Raw genomic sequence first — 8,069 nt, 5'->3', positions numbered from 1 at the left:
AGTGCAGCCTTAATTAAGTACACTTCACAGGGTAAATCTAATAAATATCACACACATTTAAGAGGACTTGAACTTGGAAAAATTACTATGTAAACAGTATCTGAGGAACAGGTATTTGTATGCTTTAGTTAATAATTTGCTCTGACTTACCACTTTTAATACCTGTTCCTTTCTCAATAAACAGAACATTCTCCAAAGCAGTCGCATGATTTATATGCTGGAAGCTGCCATCAACATGGTAAATATTTATACATTGTTGGTAATTTAAGTCTCTGTTTTCTAACTTTATTTTATAGTCTGTATTTCATAGCCCCCTTAAACTGTTATTTCAACAAAAGTAGAAGACGAATGTGGTATAGAGCTTTTATGACAAAATGCAAATCTTGTAAGTGACCAAATAAGTCTAAACCTAGGGTCCACGTATGTTGACATTGAATGTGAAAAAGACAAAGTTATGATTTGTCTTTACTGTGTTTGATATCCCTTGGAGTCTTGCCTTTCAGGCATTATCCATATAATAGGAGTTGGGATGTCACTTAATCACAGTGATTAGCTACAAACTTTCTTCTTAAATATGTAGACTCAAATTTAAGAAGAAAAACCAAACCAACCACAAAGTGAGAGCAGTAAACACTTTCTCACAGCATGCATGTTTTTATTTTTATTTTTAAAAGACATCTTTCTTCTACTCTTCTGGAAATAACATGTGTGTGTATATAATTTTTTTAAATATCATTGTTTTAGTACCATCCATGGCAGCAATGGAGATTGACATCCCACTGTGCTAAGTACACAAACAGAAGGTAAAACTCCTTGGTCTGAAGAGCTTCTATGCTGAAAAGAGAAAATACCCACAGGGTGGGTGAACAGGAATAATATTGTCTATACTGAAGCACAGGGCAAATAAGCAACTTTTCCTGTGACCCTTTGGGAGCATGTAGCAGGGCTAGATATTGAACTCAGATTTCAGAAGTTCCAGCCCTATTCACGGATCATTGTTGTTTGCTGTAGTTCATGAAATAGGATTCTCTTCTATAAGAAAGATCCATGTCCATATCTGCTCTTAGGCAAAATAGCCTATGTCTATCAACCTTATGTTGATAGAGGGTGCCATAATATAGTGAGAAAAGAGAATGTAAACACTTGGGGATACATCCTTAAGAACCTGAAGTGGTACATAGGAATTTAAGTCCAAAATTTCAAACTTTCAAGTGTCTGCTCAGGTGCCGCCTAATCCTGGAGGTGGCTAAACTCTCTAGGCACCACTCTTTTCAGTGTTATTGTTTTCACATGCCTTAAGTTGACCTACAACACGGGTGGGCAAAGTGCATCCTGTGGGCTGAATGTGGCCTACCAAGCCATTTTATCCGGCCTGCAGGGCCCCTAAAATGTTTAGAAAATTTATATTCATCTGTCCCTGGCTGCCTGTCATGCAGCCCTTGATGGCTTGCCAAAACTCAGTAAGTGACCTTCTGCACGAAATAATTGCCCACCCCTGATCTTCAAGGACCTTTATGATGATCTACAAGGTCCCTTCCAGACTCTAACAATCTATGAATCTAAGTTCTGCTTCTGAGAACGTATAGGAGGGCCTTCACCTTTATTGTGATGCAGTCCCTGATCCAAGTGATTGTCTTGGGTTTATTTTCAATTACTATGTCATGTGTGTACATGGGGCTGGGGAGTTGTATGTGTGTGTATTATATGCACTAACTCAAGATGCTGCATTCCCAGCATGACTAGAATCATGATCTCTCTGACTTAATGAATCTTGTTTTAAATGCAAAATTTTAAGTGTGTCAGTAGGAGGGATTAAGAGAGCCCCCTCCCGCACCACCTCCCCCCTTAAATGTCTTATGTACTCTACTGGTTAGATTTTGACTTTTTAATTTTTTTTTTTTTAAGTGCATTAAGCTTTTGTAGGTAGTCATTCACCCAGCTGTTGAGATACACAAGTTATATTGTTAGGTTTTACAGTTCTTCGTAGAAAAACAAGTATGAAAATGAATTAAGAAAGCAGAGATTTTTTTTTTCATGCAATTCTGGACCAGACATTAACCCTGAGCTAAGGAAAGGTATTTTTTACATAAGAAGCATGTTTGTGCAGACACATGAATAAAATCAATCAATAATCCGATGGTATCTTTTTTCAATAAATACACAAAAGACTAGAAATTGACTAAAATGTGATTGTGAAGCATTTTGAGTTAAAATAAACAAAATCCATTAATCTTAAAAATTTAATTTTGTGCGGCTAGGACCAAGGATCAGCATAATGTGATTACTTTTTAAAATGTGTTGCACAAAAGAACATTTGGCATATTGAAGTTTGAAGAAACTGTAAAAAAAAAAAAAAAAAAAAATGTTGTAGTAAAAAGCAGTGTATTAAAACACAAGGGAAAGTATATTGAATGAACAAAGTACATATTGGTCACAGTCAGTAAACACAATTAAAATTAAACTACAGGGGAAAGCTAATGGAGTATTTTATCAACAAATCAACATAAGCAATAATGTTTAATAAATACAATAAAGTTGAAAAATTAATAATGGAGCAAAGTTAAACTATTAGGGATTTTTTTGTGCATTTACCTATTCCTGTTCATACTTTTCATGTATATGCAATTTAACAAGCAGGAAGAAATCTAATATGTACAATAAAAAAAAGCTAAAATACAACACCTTCCATTTGATTGGAATTATCATTGTCCTCCTAAATTGAATAAATTCCAGTTCAAGTTGAAACTAAACAATGTGAAGACAGGAGAAACATTTCACTTAATGTTATTGCAGTTAAGTCAGTCAAACATTCATTTCAACCAGTCATGATCCATTTACGAATATGCAGATTGCATACTATAATACTAGAACTGAAGTATTTATTCAGGAAACAGTTATCTTCATAATGTAATATGGCTAAAAAATTACCATTGCATCCAAATCTCTTGGATGTATATTACTCTTTTTTTTTACATCTTGAGTGAAGGAATTCATTATTTGACTACAGAGCCAACGTTCCTAAAAATTTGGTTATGGTCTGGTCTCATTGGCCTTAAAAAGATTGACTGAACTCTGAAAGAACGATGCAGATGATAGGAAAAGCATAAATAAATTTAAAATATACTTTTTTGTTTCAAATAAATTCTAACATAGGAGCTGAGAACCTAATTGTAAACTGGCGTCTCTATTGAAAGTTGTCTGGGGTGCAAAGCATAAGATTTAAAGTACAACTTAAAACAGCTATTCTTGAGTAAACAGTGCATACACCTTGACAGCATATGACAGATAGGTTTCAGGTATTATATACCCGCAGTAGCTCCTAATCTTGCAATCATTAGGGTGGCAAATTTCCTTTATGTGAGGTCTCCTTCTCCTATATAAACCAATTAATTTAACTTCTCATGGTCAACGTGTATATTTTTATATTTGAGATGTATCTTTTTAAGTTGAGGGCCAATTCAAACACCACTGAAATCAATAGAAGACTCTTATTGTCTTATTGAGGGTCATACTTTTAGATTGTAATTTCATTATGGGAGGACCTGTCTCATATATGGTGTACTCTAAGTACTGCTGTAAAAGTCAGTACATAATATAAGAACACGTGAAATAGTAACATTAGATCACTTCAGACATGGACTAAATCTTTTAGGTAATATAGAAGTGAAGAGTATAAATCTTTTTACCCAAACTGCTTTTTTAAAGTGTTTTGAACTCTGATTACCACAAGCCCTAGAAATTTCAAATGGGAAATGCCAGCATAATAGAGCAAATGAAGAGTTAAGATCCTATGTAATATTAAGGAGTAAATAAAAATTATTATGTTTACTGGCCATTGTACAGTTATTCAGAATACACTTTCTAATATTGAAAATAAATTGTTGTCAAACTTGATGTGAATAACAGTTTTCTCTAGAGTCCTTCATAACATCTAACTATCCATCTAACAGGTAGGTAGCAAATACTGCTTTATGTTACAGTTTTAGATACAAGTTAATAAAATTCTTCAGAAATTACTAGAGGAATGTGCACTCATCCAATAAGAATAAAGATAAATCCTTACTACATGAGCTAAATATACGTATATGCATTGGAGCTGCATTTTAATATGGATATATTGCTGCACAAGGGCTGATCATTTAAAATATTAATGATGAATGGTAGCCAAATGCAGGCAAATTGAACTTAGTATTAACTGTAATTTCTATGTAAAATACTGGATTTTAATTACAAATAAAAGAAATACTGCATACAGTAACTGCAAAAGTATACTCAGTGCATTGCACGTAAATCATATTCATCACGCCAATTACTCCTGTGATTTGTACATGTTTTTTTTTAAACAAGGCAAAAGTTTATCTTTCCTATTGACTCTATCAAGGCAAGTTCTAGAAACAGTTTTATATGGCTAAAAATGAAAATACCACAAAGAAGGACTCTGTATATTTTTCTATCTTGTTCTTTCAAAATGTCACATCTTGTAAGTAGCTTGCTTAGCTTGTGGTTTCTGTAGGTAGGTTTTGCTTCTTGAGGAGCTCCTTAGCCAGTCCTCCCAAATAATTTAGACTTCTGAGTGGCAGACAAATGAACAAATATACAAACAAAACTTGAGCCCTTCTTCTCTGTTCTAGGCACTAGAAAAGGAGCCCTTTGGCTCTGACTACAGCACAGCAGCCTACCCCCTCCTTGGTAGCAAGCTTGTTCTACTTGCAGCTTACCTCTTGCTTGAAAACTGCTCCCTTGTAGTCAGCAGCCTGTCTCCTCTCTCCCCTGGGATTTTAAAATCCTCATTATCTAAATACCCTGCATCTGGGTTTTCTCAACAAGTCTAACTGTTCTCTCTAAAAAGACAGAACACCGTCACCAAAAAAAAAAAAATAATAATAATAAAAGGGTTTTTTTTTATTATTCTATTGAATTTATGCTTAGGGCTTCATTGCACATTACAATAAGTATGTGTTAAATACATTTAAAACAAGCATCCACACATTCAAGAAGTAAAATATGTGATAAATGTGCTTGTACCATAGCAAAGTTACATTTTATGCGAGAAGTATCTCCAGATTGTATTAGGTAATATTTATTCAGGTATGGTCAGAATGCTCCACAGAGGTGACCAGGGATCCAGGTTTTCTGTTCACCATAGAAAAACATGGTAAAACATGGATTTTCTCATTTTAAGGAGAAAAACATAGATAATGGTGGCTTTCTCATTGAAGGTTGGCAGAGTTTCAGCCTGCAAGGGGTTAGGGGGAGTAGGAGGAGGTCCATCAGGCAGGGGGGCTTCTGCAGCCCCCTACAGGTAAATCTGGTAGTGGAGATTGACAGCTCCCATAGTAAGGGAGGGAGTTGGGCAGGACTGGGGATGGGGATGGTGCTTAGTAGGGGTGGTGTGTAGGGCTTGGTGCCAGGGACCGGGGTGGGGAATGCATGGTTGCAGGACATGGACAGGGAATGCACTGGCTTCCCACCACAGGATACACTCCCAGAGGGGCTTGGGGAGGCCCACTGGGTTGGATACGGCATGATAGAGTAGTATGTAGAGGCTCAGTGCTGCCACCAGGGGCCCCATCCCACCATGGCAAGGCATCCCCTGCCCACTGGAGTGGTGGTGCAGAGTTGTATCCCTCTTGCTGCTGGGTGGGTAGGAGGTGCCTCGCCATGGTGGTGTGGGACTCTAGATGGTGGCATCAACCCTCCCTGCCTCACTTCGCCCCCCTCCTGCGCCAGGTCCCACCTGCTGGGCCACAGAGGTCACCAGGGGGAGGCAACTGCCAGGCCACATCTGCCCCTGCCACCATGGGCTGTGCTCCAGTGATACTACCTGGTGAGGGGGACCTAGGCTCTGTGCTCTGACCTTGTGGCAGCAGCTGGGGGTTGGGCACTACTGAAGTAGGTAAGAGGCTGTTGACCTGGTTCTGGCCCTGTAGACATGGCAGCTACCTCCCCCCAGTCCTCTCCCCTGGCAGGGCTGGTAGGGGCAGGGGACTGTAGATGTGGAGTGAAGGGCTCCAGTAGGGTCAGGAGGCTGTGGCTTGGGAGTAATGGGCAGTGACATGGGCAGGAGACTGGCATATCAGGGCTTTTCAGCACCACAAAGTAGTAGGGGGACAGCCACAGCTTGGACTCGCATCCTGGTGAGTGAAAGGGGCAGAGGAACCTCTGATTTTTTTCCATGATCAAAACCCCCAAATCAAACAGAAATGTATGGGTATTTAGAATGTAATTTATTATAGTGATTTAGGCACTGGTGAGCTTCCAAATAGCTTTAAAATAGTAAATACATCAATAAAATATTGTGTTCAACAGATATAGATATATAGGGGTATTTCATTTTAACCATGGAAAAATGCAGATGTTGGGGTTTTTTTAATCATAGAAGTTGCAATTTTATTTATTATTTTTTTTCACAATGTTTAAACAGAAAAAAGCAGGATCCATGGAGAGAATACAAGGACATTTCAGTCCCTCAGCATTTTAGGATGCATAATTTCCATCTCTCCCCTCTCCTCCCCCCCACTCACACTCTATTGATCATTCCACTATGCCAAACTCAACTACCCAGCCAATGGTACCAAGTGGTTCCAAAAAACCAGACCCCAAAGTTGTGACCCTGACCCAGATGGAACAACCCCAAGTACTGATGAATACCCTCAAAGTTTGCTGAGGCCCACTGCTTTTCCTCAAGTGCTCCAGTGTGAACAGCCATCACTTAGCTTCACAAACTAAACTGGACATTTCTCATACCTCAGTACGTAAGCCATGAACTGGAGTTGCAGCAAGGTACTGGAGCTCATCATAACCTTGGGGAAAGAGAAAACCATGGCCAAGTGCATGAATGGCAGCTGACAACACCAGGTAACCTACAAACACATTGTGGCCCAAGTAATAGTTCAGGGGTAGTGGGGATGGCTGCAGATTCACACTAAAATCAAGAGCTTGAAGTCTCGGCCTGTTTGGGGCAGGGATGCTAACAAGACCTCAGGCACCATGAAGACCATGGTCCCCCCTACCACAAGGAGCTATCCAGGATTCTCAATGAGGACCACACCATCACTGAACACTCATAGTCCTGGTGTAGTGTGATGATAACAATGACATCAACAATGGAGTTACCGCTCCATTGTCTGCTACTGAAATAGCTGTGGAGGAGCCTGAGGATAGCTGCTTGGTGGACTTGTTTCCTGAGCCAGGATTTAGCCCCAGCCCTGACCCTGACCCTAACCCACACTCAAATCCAGATGCAGAATGCACAACATGAGGATAGCTTGGATGAGACCCTCATCAAGCAAGTGGAAAGTGACAGTACCACACCAGTTACTGTAAATTTCAACAGCTCCAAGGGAAAGGTTGACTAGTGGTATATTTGTGGGTATAGGGCCATGGGGTGGGTCATGGCTTATGGTGTGAATTGGGACTCTGGGTTATTTTATGGTTTGGAGGTGTCTCTGGACTCTGTGTGTGGTACATGTCTTAGGGAAGTAGCTAGATGTGGGGGTGGCAATGGGTATAGATTGCTTCCCACCTCTGCAGCTCACCAGAGAAGAAGTGGCATTGTGTTATGCACAGTGCAGAGGAGGTGAGAATTGGTGGCACACCCATGTGTGGGCCATAGCAATTGTGCGTGGGTACATGGCTCAGTTGCAGATTGATGCTTATTTAAGGTACTCAATGGCTGGGCCAGTTAGGGAGGTGAGTAGTTTAGTTAAGTGTTAATTATTGCATGAGAAGTGCTGACACACAGTTTACCTACCCCATACTCAGACTACCGCAAAGAGCATGGTGGCTCTCAGCCAATTCCTCCCTCTCCCTTTGTGGCCCTCCTACATGCAGTGAGGTATGTCAGTGGGCTTCAGGGGGCCACCTTCCCCTGGTCCATAGATATTGATGACTGATAGTTGTATTCTATGTCTCAGTACCTCTAGACAGGCTTGTCAACGCTCCCACCCACATAGCCCTAGGATAGATTTCTGTAACAAAAACATGTGAAAATGCACCATCAGAGGTTATTATTTAGGTGTGTTTGTGCATGAACAGAGGGGTGACTGAGGGAGTGAATCCCTGAGAGG

The 8,069-nt window shown here is 39.9% G+C and overlaps 1 long non-coding RNA gene across 1 annotated transcript in view; it reads left to right on the top strand.

Annotated features, from left to right (window-relative positions):
- LOC102382104 overlaps positions 1-8,069 on the top strand; it is a 32,730-nt gene that overhangs the window by 18,257 nt on the left and 6,404 nt on the right. Inside the window, exon 2 of the long non-coding RNA XR_322886.2 lies at positions 185-238. This is a non-coding gene — a long non-coding RNA (uncharacterized LOC102382104). The remainder of the gene's footprint in view (positions 1-184; positions 239-8,069) is intronic.

Source organism: Alligator sinensis, unplaced genomic scaffold (assembly GCF_000455745.1).
Source record: "Alligator sinensis unplaced genomic scaffold, ASM45574v1 scaffold150_1, whole genome shotgun sequence".
NCBI classification, from domain to species: Eukaryota; Metazoa; Chordata; order Crocodylia; family Alligatoridae; genus Alligator; species Alligator sinensis.
Note: the sequence above shows the minus strand (reverse complement) of the source record. Positions and strands in the feature narration are given on the sequence as shown.